This window comes from Rhinolophus sinicus, chromosome 6 (genome assembly GCF_057876585.1).
Source record: "Rhinolophus sinicus isolate RSI-liver-muscle chromosome 6, RSI-T2T, whole genome shotgun sequence".
NCBI lineage: Eukaryota > Metazoa > Chordata > Mammalia > Chiroptera > Rhinolophidae > Rhinolophus > Rhinolophus sinicus.
In genome coordinates this window covers 33,154,019-33,169,494 of record NC_142506.1, presented here as the reverse complement: position 1 = coordinate 33,169,494, position 15,476 = coordinate 33,154,019, and the positions used below count along the sequence as shown (strand labels likewise).

General features: G+C 47.8%; 1 protein-coding gene across 6 annotated transcripts in view; it reads left to right on the top strand.

Moving 5' to 3' along the window:
• The first annotated feature begins 3,728 nt into the window (after window positions 1-3,728).
• Window positions 3,729-15,476, top strand: part of MATN2 (matrilin 2) — a 145,968-nt gene continuing 134,220 nt past the window's right edge. For 2 of the 6 annotated variants that reach the window (XM_019714991.3, XM_019714988.3), the window contains exon 1: window positions 3,748-4,002. The gene's annotated coding sequence lies outside the window, so the exon portion shown is untranslated. Of the gene's footprint in view, window positions 4,012-15,476 lie in introns of all 6 variants that reach the window. The other 4 variants (XM_088799034.1, XM_088799032.1, XM_088799033.1 and 1 more) reach the window with 4 other exon arrangements.

The following is a 15,476-nucleotide window of genomic DNA, read 5'->3' as shown; positions in this document are numbered from 1 at the left end:
TGTTTCCCCTTCTGTTGAATCCTGGTAATAACCACGCCCCAGTTATTTTCTTCAGCAAGAGAGAATGTGAAAAGTCCTGATTTCTGATATTTTTGTTTTTCTTAGTTGCCACTTGTTGAGCTCTGCCAGCATGCTGGAGGATTTTATAGGATAGAAACACACATTGCCCAAGTATCTTGCAATCTTATTTAATACCAGGCAACCAATGCATACATAGACTCATTAATGGCATTGTGAGAAGGTAGTTAGTGGAGTGTCACAGGCATCAGGCTATTGGCTCCTAACAACAGACCACTTAGTACCATTTCCTAGGTTTAGGGATGAAAGAAGCAGAAACCTGTGTTACTGAGTGATGCTTCCACACATAGCAGGTCCACCCTCCACTTCAAAAGTGGAAACTAGTCTCCAGGGAGATAGGTGGTGTTTCAACCTTTCAATATCCAAGAAAACAAGTCAGGTTTCCACTCACTCTTGCCTATGCCTTAAGCTTCCCCATTCCATCCTATTATCTCATCCTTAAGGCAGCCTCATCAACCTGAAGTCCACAAACACTACAAGGCTCTAAACTCTAGTTAAATCCGCAACAGCCCAGTTCCTTCCACAGCATAGCATAGAGCGATTAGCTGCAAACAAGCAGAAAGCCTGATCCCTGCCCTCAGGAGCAAACAGTCCAAGTTGAGGATCACATATAAACATTGAAGTCTTCTTTGAAATGCATATTGTTTTCCTGAACAAATTTTTGACTTGCTATAGGTTTTACCTGATCACTTTCATCCTGTCTTTCCAAGGTGGGATGATATGTTTGTTTACAAATTATTTCACCTGGGACAATGGTGCCATTAGCCAGCCTGTCCTCAAGGGGACCCTCTGGACACAAAACCAGCTGTCCATGTTGATGGGGCACCCAGAAGGGAGCACTGCCCCAGATGGGAGGGTTCCCCACTCTGGGCTGGAGTGGAAACTCAGCCACCACCTCTCAATGCTCCCCTGTCAAGCCCATATCCCCATGTCGTGCGGGGCGGCCTGTGGGGTCTCTGCTCCCACTCCCCACACAAGAACGCAGGATATGGTGAGGCCAAAAAGGAACACCCACGGAGCCATAGGTAGGGGAGTCATACCACTATATTCTCTCTGGCGGCACTATACTCTCACTGGAGGCTGGATGCACACAGTCCGCAAACCGCCATCCATGCTTGCCAGCCCAGCCGCCATCTTCTTGCTAGCCCCCATTCTTTCTCTCTTCTCTCTCGTAGCCACAGCAGTTATATTGTGGCCAATGGCTCACTGGTTACAGCTGACGGCCAACTAGCCACAGCTGATGGCCATGCAATCACAGTTGGCCATTTACTACCTGAGCCAGGACCTGTCTATGTGAGGCCGAGAGCCTGGAAACTACTTTCTGGGGCCTGCCCCCACACCCCAGTTGTCAGCTGGCCCAGCGGGATGACAGAAAGGAGCTCCAACAGTTTACATGGGACTCAATCATTATCAGTCACCTTGAGAAACTGCAAATGAGGTAACATTGCAACTTTACATTTCTCCTCATTCAGTACAGGATTCATTTTAGGCTATGGGTCTGTAAGCCAGCTTGTCTGCTCTTCGTTTTCCTTACACTCTGGTCCCCTTTCTGTTTGATAGCCTCATTTCAATCTGCCCTTTAGGAAGCAAACTAAAACAAATAAAAAAAATTCTTGCTTACAAGGAACAAATGAATGCTTATGTCAAAAGTCTATATTTGAGGCTATTCATGAATGTGAGGCCTGAATCAAACAATGATCTCCCCACCAAATCCTCCTCCACAATAGACCCCATGTGGAGACAGAGAACTGAGAATTGAACACAGTATAGCTACCAACGTATAATTAAACAGTTAATAATTCTAACTAACTCTTGAACACTCAGATACTACACACCCTAATTCTCATCTGTTTGCTCGAGTGCCCACATGAGAACTTAAAATCTTAACCTCACATTTCTGAATAAGATTCTCTGTACACTAAGCTGGTAGTAGCAGGGTCTCTGGCAGAAAAAGGAAATCTGGGCTTTCCCCAGCCTTTATTATCATTAACTTGCATTCACCCTGAAGGTAATTAGGAAATTAAGGCACGGTTTTTTCTGACTTGATATTTCAGGACATTGAGCTCACTTTTGCTTGAAGATCGTTTTACAAGGTAGAACAAAACTCATTGACCTATTTGACTTGGCCCCAGGCATGCTTCACACGAAGATTTCCTATCCTGAAGAATTCCAAAGAACTCCCTGGGGAAAAGCACACCCATTCTAGTTGTTATACACCATAGTCACTGGAATCAAGTTACTAAATTACTATTCCTAAAATTTGGAAGGATTTCGGACTTGCTATTGTTTTCCTAGTAAATTACTGGATCATACTGGTGTCTTGGAATAAGGCAGCACATTTTACATGTAAGTTTCCATAGAAACTTCCCCAGCTCCTTGGGGATTTACACTGGCCCTGACTCAGGAAGAATTTTCATCTGTGGGATCCAAAACTTCAGAGACCAAACATTTCCTGAAGACTTTCTTCTGCTTTCTGACGTCCACCTAACTCCTCCCAAGGACATGCAAAGAAATAATTTCTGATCGGTGCAGGAAGCCTAGACTGCCCAGTGAACCTCAGGTGCAGAGGAAGGGACCGTGAATCCAAGATTCTTTCTTGGCGTGATGGTGCCACTGAGTTGCCCCATGGCTTGAGTATGTTAATGCCTTGATTTATGGCTGGAATTTTAATTACCCACTCCTGGAGCTTTTCTGAAGATTGATTATGTACGTGGTGTTTTTTCATGTTCCAGAAACCAACTATCATCAAATAAAAGTGATGGTTAGGAGTAAAGGCAGTCAAGAGCACTTAAATGATCAGACTGGCACATTCAGAAGTTTTGAAACTCGTTAACTCAGTTCAGCTGCCTCTCCCCCATAGCTTGTTAAAACCTGAACTGTGTGTTTGGGAATAGAATTTTCGAGCCATTATTAGGAGATGTCCTGGCCTGTTGTGCAGAAGAACCCAGTCGCCTTAGCTGGCCAGGAGCAAGGAAAGCTGGTAGAGTGACAGTGCCAGGCCCTTTCCCTGCCACTGACCAATCCTATCTTCTGCAGCCCTCCAAAATTCCCTGGGGACCTCTAAGGTCATGTTCTCCCACTTCGCAAAACTGCAAAGTCTTTGCCCATCTTTCAAAAGTCTTGTTTGAACTAGATACTCTTGGCTCCTTCAGGGTAGGATCCTGTTTCCTTCGTGTCCTGGCATCCTACTCCTCTCCCGATCCGGGGCCTGGTCTCTGGCCAGTGGACGCTCTGTTAATATGAATTCTCACTGGTGGAGCGTTCTAGGCACTGCCAAGACAGCTGCTGGCACTTGTCACCAATTATCCCAGTTCTCACCATTTTTTCTTCATCATCGTCCTCAATGGATGTCTCCTGCCAATCATGACCCCAAATTCAGCATATAGGACCCCTGCCGTTCACCCCTTGCCCCTGGAGATGCTCTCTTCCTTTCTGCACCCCTCCACCACGCTCCCAAAGCTCCCTGTAGTTCTGAGCCTGCGGCTCCGGACGCCTGGAGTCCCATCCCCACCTGGACTTGCAGAAGGACCAAGCGGAGCCAGGTGGCAGCAGGCAAGGCGCACGGCCAGGGTGCCCAGCTCCCGGGTGGGGCCCCACCCGAGGCCGCTCCCTCTCCGCGCCTTTCCTATCCCCAAAGAGGACAGCCCTCCTTCCGTACGCCACGGCACCGCCTTCCCGGCCGCCCGCCCGCCCGCTCTGGCGCGGAGCCTTCCAGGCAGCCTGCGAGCGAGGGGAGCGTTCGGGGATGGGACTTGGAGGAGGCGGCTAAGGAGGAGACAGCGGCAGTGGCGCGGGCTTCTTGCTTGGCTCCCACGAGCGGCCCCTGAGTATAGCCGCGGCTCTCGGCGCAGCGAGGAGGCCCAAGAGGAAGACCCGGGTGGCTGCGCCCCTGTCTTGCTTTCCAGGCGCTGGCGACTGCTGCAGGTGAGCGAGGTGCGCTTTCCCTGGGGCTCTGCACGGCCCCGCTGCCCCGGGGCACAGATAGACATACCCACCGACTGACAGATACGTAGGCAGAGCTTGGGTTGACCGACGCCCGCGGGCGCTGACCTCCGGTCTGCGCCCCAGTCCGCGCCCCAGCCCTTGCGGCTCCGCGCGGCCCCGAGAGCCAGGAGACCCTCCCGCCCCGGAGCCCATCGCTCCGACTCCTCCGGATAGAACGAGACAGGGAGGGGCGCGGTGCCCGACCCCTTGCGGGAGAAGTCAGGCCACCCCTGGCGGGGAAAGCAGGACCCGCTCATGGCGCGGGGCGCACGGCACAACAGCCACCTCGGAGTGCCCCGTGAGGGCGCTGTGCCCCGCGTCGGAGACACGCAGACCTGGTCTCCACCGACCTGGGAAAGGGAGAGTTGTTGAGATGGTATCTAGCTAGTGTGAGCCTTATTCAGCTGGCAAGCCAAATTGATGCCACCACCTCTCCTTGGTCTGGTATTTGAATGCCTGCGTCGTTTGGATTTTATTCTTGGTTCTCTACGGCAGCTTAAGCTCCAGCTACCCTACACTGTGGAGGAAAGAAAGGGGAGGGCATTTTATGGTAGTTGCTAGAAAGCCAGAGGATGGTTTGGGGAGAGGACTGAAAATGGAGACCCTCTCTCGTTATGATCTCCAGGACTGGAAGCACAGGGAGGGAGCTGACCAAGTTCCCAGTTGTCCTCAATCAGAGAGCGGGATGCCTCTGCACTAAATGCATTTAATCGGCCTTCCAGGAATGGGGCCGTCAGGAGACAATTAAGAGGCTGCAGGGGCTGTGGTCAAGAGCAGGGGCTCTGGGATTGTCCTTCCTAGGTTGTCTAGGTTAGTAACCTTGGAGTTACCCAACTACTCTATCCCTGTGGGGGCAGAGCCCCAGAAAGTAGTTTCCAGGCTCTCGGCCTCACATAGACAGGTGCTGGCTCAGGTAGTAAATGGCCAACTGTGATTGCATGGCCATCAGCTGTGGCTAGTTGGCCGTCAGCTGTAACCAGTGAGCCATTGGCCACTAATATAACTGCTGTGGCTACGCTAGCAGAGAGAAGAATGGGGCTAGCAAGAAGATGGTGGCTGGGCTGGCAAGTGTGGATGGCGGTTTGCGGACAGTGTGGATCCAGCTTCCATTGAGAGTATAGTGCCGCCAGAGAGAATATAGTGGTATGACTCCCCTATCTATGGCTCTGTGGGTGTTCCTTTTTGGCCTCACCATATCCTGCGTTCTTGTATGGGGAGCGGGAGCAGAGACCCCGCCGGACTCCCTGCATGACAATCCCTCATGTCATGCGGGGTGTCATGCGGGGTCTCTGGTCCCGCTCCCCACATAAGAACACAGGACATGGTGAGGCCAAAAAGGAACATCCACAGAGCCATAGATAGGGGAGTCACACTACTATATTCTTGCTGGCGGCATCCAACTCTGCAATCCGCTTGTGGGGACAGAGCCCCAGAAAGTAGTTTACAGGCTCTCGGCCTCACGTGGAAGGGGTACTGGCTCGGGTGGTGAATGGCCGTCGGCTGTGGCTGATTGGCCGTCGGCAGTGGCCGGTTAGCCAATTGGCCGCTGGTATAACTGCTGCAACTACGGAGGGCCGAGGAGAGCGGAAGAGAAGAGCCGAGAGAGAGGAACAGAGGAGAGAGTGGAGAAGAGTCGTCGGTCGGTCGGTTGGCGGAAAAGCGGACGGCAGGTCAGCGTCCGGTGGGCCCAGCCTCCAGTGAGACCGTGGTGGTATCACTCCCCTACCTATGGCTCCGTGGGTGCTCCTTTTCGGCCTCACCATATCCTGCGTTCTTGTGTGGGGAGCGGGAGCAGAGACCCCGCAGGCCGCCCCGCCTGAAAGATGGCGCGGCGAGCAGGGTCTCCCGCACGACACCGCTCTTGCTAGTTCAGCCACCATCTTCTTGCTAGCCCCCCATTTTCTGCTAGCGTAGTCACGGCAGTTATATTAGTGGCCAATGGCTCACTGGTTACAGCTGACGGCCAACTAGCTACAGCTGATGGCCATCCAATCACAGTTGATGGCCATTTACTACCCGAGTGAACACCTTTCCATGTGAGGCCGAGAGCCTGGAAACTGCACTCCTGGCTCCATCCCCACACCTCAGTTTTCTCATCTGTTTAATAGGGATGATAAACCTACAGGGCTGTGAGGATTATTAAAGTCCCTAGAACAGTTCCAGGTGCATCTTAAGGTTAGGTGGTGAGTTCCATCACCTGTTTTTCCAGAAAAAGCAAGGAGTTCCTGTGAGCAGTCATCTCCTCCCCAACTCAGGAAGATAGCCTCTCTGTGGATGCAAGAAGGTGGAAGATAATCAGTGTGGGTACAGAGCCAGGAGTGCAGTTTCCAGGCTGTCAGCCTCACGTGGAAAGGTGCTGGCTCGGGTAGTAGATGGCCGTCGGCTCTGGCTAGTTGGCTGTCAGCTGTAGCCGGTTAGCCAATTGGCCCCTGATATAACTGCTGCGGCTGCGCTGGGGAGTGGGAGTGGGTCGGTTGGCAGAAAGCGGACAGCAGGTTGCATGTCGTGTGAATCCAGCCTCCAGTGAGATTATAGTGGTGTGATTCCCCTACCTATGGCTCCATGGTTGTGGTGTTCCTTTTTGGCCTAGCCACATCCTGCGTTCTTATGTGGAGAGTGGGAGCAGAGACCCCGCAGGCCACCCCGCACGACACATGGTGCAGCGAGCAGCGTATGGTCCCGGCCAAAGATCTCTAAAGGGTGGTGGAGCAGTTTGTGCGTATGAACACTGAGTCTGAGGAAGACCAGGAGGAGCAGCTGCTGGAGAGATGGACCCCCGTGGAGGGGTGGGAGGACGTGGACTGTTCCCCAACCAGCACAGGCCGGAGAAAGCAAAGGTCGTTGCGGCCCTGTGGGCTGGGAAGTTCTTGCTGAGGCAGCCCGGATGCAGGACTTGTAGTCCCAGGAGGAAACACTTGCTGAGTCCTCCATGGGAGATGAGGGTGAGGTCAAGGTCATCCGCACCCCCAGGACAGTCCTGGCGAATGACTATGGACTGTGGGGAATTGCCTTCTATCCCTAATTTAATGGACCGCTTGACTGTTTGCTTGGGAACATACCACCATGTAGTGGAACTGGCGGATGTTTGCTTTTGTGTCTCGACCAGCTGCCATCGAGAATATGTAAGCACCTTGACTGTGAGTCACTTTTGTTTCAGCACGGTACCCTGAGAGGCCCAGAGAGAGTGGCAGTGCCCTGAGAGCCCTGGCTGAGTCCAGGAAGTCTGGCTGTGCCCAGAAGTACTGGTGGTGCCCTGAGAAACCCTGGCTGTTCCCGGGGAGATTAGTGGTACCCTAAGAAGCCCAGGAAGTGTGGCTGTTCCCAGATGGACTGGTGGTGCCCTGAGAAACCCTGGCTGTGTCCAGAGAGCCTGGTTGTGTCCAGGATATTGCATTCACCTCCAGGCTCGCACAGGGCCCCTCTCGGAAGATGCTTGTCACGTAGATTGTGAGGCGAGATCCTGTAGGGGTGGAGTGTGGGGACAGAGCCAGGAGTGCAGTTTCCAGGCTCTCGGCCTCACGTGGAAAGGTGCTGGCTCGGGTAGTAGATGGCCGTCGGTTGTAGCCGGTTAGCCAGTTGGCCACTGATATAAATGCCATGGCTGCGCTGGGGAGTCAGAGTCAGTCGGTTGGCAGAAAAGTGGACAGCGGGTCGCACGTCGTGTGAATCCAGTCTCCAGTGAGACTATAGTGGTATGACTCCCCTACCTATGGCTCCGTGGGTGTTCCTTTGTGACCTCACCATGTCCTGCGTTCTTATGTGGGGAGCGGGAGCAGAGACCCCGCAGGCCGCCCCGCACGACAATCAGCATGTATTTAACTGGAGTTTTCCATTTAGGAGTCCATTCCTGTACAGTTCTCCCTGCCTGCTTTCAAAGGGACAGCTTCACAAAATCATGTCAAGATACCAAGATAGGTTGATGGTCTGGAAAGTTTCAGCCCCTGAAGCTTGTCCCTTAGGATAGATCTCAGTCGCCCCCACTGAGAAAATAGCGACGTGGCTCTTCACCTTCTATTTCCCTATCTGTTCATACTTTTATTCTTGCTAGTAGAATTCAGTCTCAGGTCCCCCAGTTGCCAGGCTTCTCTTTTCTACAAATCAGGGCTGCAAGCTTCCTTGCTCCTAGAGCCCAGGCCCAAGCAAGCTGGAGCCACTGAGGCCTGAGCTCACTTGCTAGAGGTACTATAGTAGAGATACCCTCAGATGGTTTCATGCCTAAAGCTCCTATCAGCAAATACCACATATCTCTGTCAGCAAGAGGTAGTTGAAATGAGGCCCAAGATTTAAAGAAAAGAAAATAGATGATTGCTCCTTGAAAGACAGAGAAGGAATAAGACAGTCATTGGAAGATCTAGAAAAAAATTCCATGGTTTGCCAAGAAACAGTTCTGACTGGTGCCTAAGAGAACACACAGGGTGAGAGGGGAGTGCGGATAGAGAAAGGGGTAGAAACAGTCTTAGGTCTCAGGACAAGCAGGCTGAAGAGGTATGGTGGTTGTAAACCTGGCCTGTACAAGGTGTTGGGTGTGAAGTTGAACAGGCAGTGAGAGAGGACATGGGAGGACTCAGGGGTGAGCAGTTGAGTTTAAGACCAGTTGAGTAGGTATGAGAGTGTCTAGTGCTTTCCTCTGGACTTGCTGCCTCTAGTGTGTGGCACATGTGTGGTCGAGAGAGCACTTTCTTGCGATTCTCCATCCATAGGGAAGCTCAGGAGGGCTCCCCTGTTTAATGTGCATGTAGGAATAACACAGGAGGGTCAGGGTAAGAAGAAGGCTGAAGTGCCAAGTTTAGAGTGGAGCACGTCATCACTGTTACTAGTAAGCAGTTTCAGGGAGGCCCTTCCAAGGGACCAGTTGCCACTTGGAACTCCAGCCCGTGAGGTCATTTTTGAATGCTGTCATGTGGCTCGGCAGACAGCCACCACTGCCTTACCCATCAGGATCCTGAAGGGGACTCGGAGAGAAAGGCAGGGCTGGGCTGTTGTCAGTAATACGGTGGTGGTCATGAGGATGACAGTGATGAGAGGTAGTGGGGGTACAACCCAGAGCACACTGATCTTGGCACCTGAAGCTCATGGGTTCCAGTCTCAGCCCTGCCACTCACCATCTGTAAGGATTTTGAGAAATTACTCAAACTCTCTGTGCCTCAGTTTCCTCATCTGTAAATGGGAAATGGGATTTGGGGAAGAATCAAATTAGTTAACACACATGAAGTGCTTAGCATAGTGCCTAGCTCTGAATAAGTGCTCAATATTATCTGAGCCTCAGTTATGTCATCCATCAAATGGACATGACACTATCTATGACATAGGGTTGTTGTAAAAGTTAAATGAGGTAATTAATATGAATGAATCCACCAATGTGTAGGATGTAGTAATGTTCAGAGTGAGTTGTTTGAAACTGAAATTTTAACCAAAATATTTGCATGTAAAGTCAGTGGCTGAGCAGGCGCACCACCTAGCATTTTTGGAAAGTTCTGATAAGAGTATTGTCAGAGGAACATTTATCTACTGTTGGAGAGTGTGGCTCACTCCCCACTGGAATCCTCCATTGCTATTTTTGGTTATTGTATTAGTTTCCTATGGTTGCTTTAAAAAATTACCATGCAGTCAGTGCTTTAAAACAATGCAAATTTATTATGTTATAGTTCTGGAGGTCAGAAGTCTGAAATAGGTTTTACTGGGCTAAAATCAAGGTGTTGATTGGGCTTCTGCTACTTCTGGAGGCTCTAAGGAAAAATCTGTTCCCTTGCCTTTTCTGGCTTCTAACAGCTGCCTCTGTTTCTTGGCCCCTAGTCTCTTCTTCCATCTTCCAGTCTCCTCCTCCCCCTCTCACCTTTCCCCCTTTTCCCCTTTCCCTCCTCCTCTTTCTCTCCCCTGCTTCTTCTTCTCTCTCTTATAAAGATCTTTGTGATTACATTGGGTCTACTTGGATAATCCAGGCTAATTTCTCCATCTCAAGATCCTTAACTTAATCATATCTGCAAAGTACCCTTTGCCACACAAGGCATTCACCTACCCATATCTCAGTTGTCATAACTCAATCCACCAGCAGAGCGTAAGGGAGATTGTACGGAGCTACATGGCTGGAATGGAGGTTTAATGAGTGTGTGTGTGTGTGTGTGTGGGGGGGTGTTGGGGGGGTAGGTGGGGGGAGTTGTTACGTTTAGCATGTGACACAGGAACAGATTATGGGGCTTTGACCACTAAACTGAGGAATGTGGATTTTATCCTAGTGATATGTGGAAGTCGCTGACAGCTGTTGAGCCGGAGCATGAGAAGCATGATATTGTATTGGGAAGACTGAATTCAGTGCTAGTGCCAGATGGATTCAATAGGACAGACTTAGAAAGAGTCTATTAATTAGGATTGTGTTCAATTCCAAGTTATAGAAAAAAACTGAAGTGACAGTGGCTTCAAGAAGGAAGTTTATTTCTGTTTTGTATATTCTAGAAGTCTGAAGGCAGTGAGTCCAAAGTGGGAGCAGATCCAAGAACTATACTCCTGTGCCTCACTGCTTTTACCATGAGGCATGGCTTTCCCTTCATGGTGCCTTATGGTTCAGTGTGACCACTGGGTCTCCAGCCAGGATGTCCTCAGTCCAGCCAGCAGGAAGGAAAAAGCAAGGATGCCCCCATTATAGGAGATAGCCGTTGGAATCTCTTACATTCAGGCAAATGTATATAGAGGAAGACCTGGGCTCAGCCTTGGCAGTTGTCTGGTACAGAATTAGGACCAGTTTAATTCAACATTTATTGGTCTTTTGTTGGTAAATAAATGTGTTCATTCAACATTTATCTATTTTCAAAAAATTTATTTACAAAATTCAACACTCAGGCTGTGGAGGAATACAGATATGACAAGATGTGGTTCCAAGGAAAAGCTCACAGTCTAGGCAGGGAGACAGATTTCATAGCAAGAAAAAGAAACCAAGCGCTAGAGCAGATAAGGAATCCACTGTCAGGGGTGTGTAGAAAAGCCAATCCTCATTGGAAAAATTTTGGAGAATGGAGGATATAAGCTGAGCCTTGGGACATGAAGACAATTTTGATTAATGTAGAATGTAGAACTTCCAGGCCAAGGGACCAGCATGTATGAAGGCACCCAGGTATGACAAGAATCTGAGTCCTTCAGGCACTGGTCAGGGGTAGATGTGGGACTGCCATGTTTTGAGGGGTAGGCAGTGGTCAGTCATGGAGAGCCTTGGACATTAACATTATACAGTAAGGGTTCCAAACAGATAAGGGGTGGAATGAGTAGATGAAGGACCCACGGCAGGAAGAGCAGTGTTGAAGCTCCTGAAAGAGTCTGGGAGAGAAATGGAGAGGATGGAGCCTTGTGCAGTGGTGGGAGGGAGGGACGGGGCAGCTGTGCAGAGGCGGGAAAGCCAGGGTTTGTCCTCTCATGAATATGATGTTGATGTGAAGAAAACATGGAAGCTGGCTCCAAATTTCCAGTCTGGGTGGCTGAGCAGATGGGGTTACCTTACAGTGAAAGGACTTGAGTGTAGGAAGATGACTTTGTATCTGGAAAGGCTGAGCTAACAAGCAGGCCTTTACTACTGGGTGAAAATCACAGACAGGCAATGTCAGGTCAATATCAAGGATAATGCGGCCTAACATTTAGAGCCACCAGAAAACCATGGCTTGAGTCCTAGCAGAGGTTAGGTTCCCATCTGCGGGCCATGCAGGTGATGGGGATTCTGGCATTAGGTGGGAGACAGGAAGGTTCAACCTCTGAGATTGCTGCAGCTCTAGTACTGTGACACTGTGAACGCACAGGGTTGTTAGTAAGGCTGCTCGGTATGCTGACGGAGCGGCCTTTGGGGGGCAAAACTATTGAACCTGATGTCTGAGAACTTTCAGAATTGGGGAGGTGATTCAAAATCTCTTTTTCAACAAGTGGACTGACTGCCTGAGGGATGGCAGGGGTAGAATCTTGGCTTTGTTGCTTAACTAGCTGGGAGGCCTCGTCGAGCATCTTTGCATCTGTGAATCTTAGTGTTCCATCCATAAATTTGGGAACTCATCTACCTCACAGAATGATTCTATGGATCAAATGAGATGAAAATATGCAAAATGCCTACTTCACTGCCTGGCCCATAGTAGGCACTCAAAAGATATTCATGCCCTCTCTCCTTTCTCTACATGTCCGGAGGCAGGGTTTTTCACCTTGGAGCATGTCATGCCCAGCCTTCTTCAGGATAGCAGCTAATGAGGAACCCTGCTTCCAGGCCAGGCCTCTCATTTTATGGCTGACTAATTTAAGAGTTAAGTCACCTAACTGAGGTCACATAGCGTGTCATAACAGAGCCAGGCCTCTCCTCTAGAGGCCCACAGCACATAGTGTTGGCTTTGGTGGGAGTCTACTTGCCTGTCAATTTTCCTGGAACAGTGATGCTTAGAAGAACCATAGCGAAGAGGGTCAGAACAATATCCTCTCTTTCTTCCCCCATCCTCTTGGTAAAGCTAAATGAAAAGACTTCTTGTCTCAGAAGAGGAGAAAAATTGCTAAAACAAAAGTTTAAGCTGTTGTATTTTTTAAAAATATTCTTTCCGTGCTCCCAAATGCTTCATGGAATCTGTTCAGATTAAATTAACCTCTGTTTCTCAGCACAATTCTTCTCATATGCCCATGGATGAAAGGGACTGTTTCTCAAACATCATTCAATTTTCCAGTTAGAATTGGCTTCTGTTATTCAAATGCTACCAGCTGTAAATGCCGAACTGAGAAACAATTATTCATATGGGCTACATACACTGACTTATTATTTTCTTGTTTCACTGCCATTGCATTTAAAAAAAATCCATCTTGTCTGATATTAATATTGCTATACTGGTTTTATGTTGGCATGTATCCTTGTTCCCATTCCTTTAGTTTCTTTTAAATAGCTTTTTAAAAGTATAACTTACATACAATAAAGTTCATCATTTTTAAGTGTACAGTTTGATGAGTTCAGACATATGTATAGGCCATGTAATCATGATGTAAACATTTCTATGAACCCCCAAATTTCCCTCATGCCCCTTTGTAGCCAATCTTCTTTTCTCACCCCCAGCCCCCAGAACAACTGATCTGCTTTCCGTCATATAGTGTTGCCCTTTGTTAAATGTCATATAAATAGAATCATTGTATTACATGTCATAAATGGAACCATTCAGTATGTAATCTTTTTCTGTCTGGCTGCCTCCACTTTGCATAATTATTTTGAAATTTATCCAGCACATCATCTCTTTAATTGCTGAGTACTATTCCATTATATTAGGTTGGTGCAAAAATAATTGCGTTTTAAAAGGTTAAAAATAATTGCAAAAACTGAAATTACTTTTGCACCAACCTAATATGATGTACCACAATTTATCTGTTCATCAATATATGGACATTTTCATTGTTTCCAGTTTCTACCTTTTACAAATAAAGCTTCTAGGAGCATCTGAGTATAAGTATCTGTGTGGTTGTGTTTTCATATCTTTTGGGTAAATAAGTATCCAGGATCAGAGTTGCTGGTGGGGGACGAAACATCCCGTTTGCTCGGGACTGAAGAATTTCCCAGGATGCAGGACTTTTAGTGATAAAACATAGGCAGTTCTAGGCAAACCAGACGGTTGTACACCCTGTACTGTGTCATTTGGCAAGTGTATGTTTAATTTTATGAGAAACTGCCAAATTGTTTTCCAAAGTGGCTGTACCATTTTGCATTCTTATCAGCAATGCATTAGGATTCCAGGTTCTTCACAATTCTTTGCCAATACTTGGTTATATCAGCCTTTTTCATTATAACTATGCTAGTGGATTTGTCATGAAATCTCATTGTGGTTTTAATTTGCATTTTTTAATGACTAACAATGTTGAACATCTTTTCATTTGTTTATTTGTCAGCTAAGTATCTTCTTTGGTGATGTGACTGTTCAAATCTTTTGCACATTTTCAAGTGGGTTGTTTGTCATTTTCTTATTGAGTTATAACAGTTTATATAGTCTGGATATAAATAATATATCAGATATATGTTTTGCCAGTATTTTCTACCAGCCCGTAACTTGCCATGCCATTGCACTATGAAAAAGGAGAGTTTTAAATACTTTCAGATAGTAAAATGTATTCTTAAATTATGGAATTGTATGTTATTGTTTTATTATAATAGTCATAAGTAACCATAAAAGTGAATGTACATTAAATGGCTTAGTATGACAAAATTAACAATGTGTCCTTTATATTAATTGGTTTGATTGCATAATGATGATAATAATAGCAAAAAACAAATAGCTAATGCTTATTGAGCACTTACTATGTACCAGGCAGTGAGCTACACTCTTTATGTATCTGGACTCATTTAATCCACACAACAAACAGTTTAAAGATGAGGAAACTGAAGCAAAGAGAGGGTAAGTGAATTGCACAAGGTTAGACAGCTGGAACTGTTTACTCCTGTTTATTTTTTTTTTTTTTTAAAGATTTTTTTTTTTTATTGGGGAAGGGGAACAGGACTTTATTGGGGAACAATGGTCAAATTGTTGTCCTTTCAATCTTAGTTGTGGAGGGTTCTGTTCAGCTTCAAGTTGTTGTTCTTTCAGTCTTAGTTGTGGAGGGCGCAGCTCAGCTCCAGGTCCAGTTGCCGTTGCTAGTTGCAGGGGGCACAGCCCACCATCCCTTGCGGGAGTCGAACCGGCAACCTTGTGGTTGAGAGGACGCACTCCAACCAACTGAGCCATCCGGGAGCTCAGCGGCAGCTCAGCTCAAGGTGCCGTGTTCAATTTTAGTTGCAGGGGGCGCCGCCCACCATCCCTTGCGGGACTCGAGGAATTGAACTGGCAACCTTGTGGTTGAGAGCCCGCGCTCCAACCAACAACTGAGCCATCCGGGAGGCAGCTCAGCTCAAGGTGCCGTGTTCAATCTTAGTTGCAGGGGGCAGAGCCCACCATCCCTTGCGGGACTCGAGGAATTGAACTGGCAACCTTGTGGTTGAGAGCCCACTGGCCCATGTGGGAATCGAACCGGCAGCCTTCGGAGTTAGGAGCACGGAGCTCTAACCGCCTGAGCCACCGGGCCGGCCCTCCTGTTTATTTTTTTAAGCTTTTTTTAGATTACTGTTTAAAATTTATTTTTCAGTTATAGTTGACATACAATTCATGTTAGTTTCAGGTATACATAGTTCTGTTTATTTTTCACTTCCTACCCTTCACCTATCCTCAGTGAGTTTTGCTTAGCAATGGTGACTTGAAAACCCAAACACTTCTTGAAATCCACAATAAACCCAAACCAAGTGAAATGGTATTTGGTTTGTCTGAAAATGATAATTATCTACCACATCATATTCTAAATGTTTGTATTTAAGTGCAAATGTGTCAGGATGGAAGTGGGCCTTCGGAGCATGTTGTGTATATTTTGAAATAAATAAGTGTGGACTTTGTACAGTAGTC